The following is a 647-nucleotide window of genomic DNA, read 5'->3' on the forward strand; positions in this document are numbered from 1 at the left end:
GCTGCTAATGACCCACCTTCTATCACAGTGTCCATCTCTTCTCACCAGCTTTCCCTTATCCACCACGTTTTACTCTCTCTGTCTACAGAGATCTCTATTAAAATTCTCTTCTTCCCTAGCAGCCACTGTGGCTTTCATTTCAATCCCCTCCTCTTCCAGTATTCCTTCTGCTTCTTCTAACACCAAACAAGATTTCAAAAGTACTACACTAATCAGTTTCATTCTTAATGTCTGCGTCATTTTATTGCTATTATCAGTGTTACTATTACTATTACAGGCAACGGCCTTGCCGCAGTGGATACACCGGTTCCCGTGAGATCACCGAAGTTAAGCGCTGTTGGGCGTGGTCGGAACTTGGATGGGTGACAATCCAGGCCGCCATGCGCTGTTGCCATTTTTCGGGGTGCACTCGGCCTCTTGATGCCAATTGAGGAGCTACCCGATTGAATAGTAGCGGCTTCGGTCAAGAATACCATCTTACGACATGGAGAGCGGTGTGCTGACCCCACGCCTCTCCTATCAGCATCCTCTACCGAGGATGACACGGCGATCGGATGGTCCCGGTAGGCCACTCGTGGCCTGCAGACGGACTGCTATCCTATTATTATTACACACTAACAGTTATAGTGCTTGTTACATAATAACTA

At 47.6% G+C, this 647-nt stretch overlaps 1 pseudogene; it reads left to right on the forward strand.

The window, feature by feature from the left end:
* Positions 1-276: 276 nt before the first annotated feature.
* LOC126261317 (5S ribosomal RNA) lies at positions 277-394 on the forward strand (annotated as a pseudogene).
* The last annotated feature ends 253 nt before the right edge of the window (positions 395-647 follow it).

The sequence above is a fragment of the Schistocerca nitens genome, chromosome 5 (genome assembly GCF_023898315.1).
Source record: "Schistocerca nitens isolate TAMUIC-IGC-003100 chromosome 5, iqSchNite1.1, whole genome shotgun sequence".
Classification (NCBI taxonomy): domain Eukaryota; kingdom Metazoa; phylum Arthropoda; class Insecta; order Orthoptera; family Acrididae; genus Schistocerca; species Schistocerca nitens.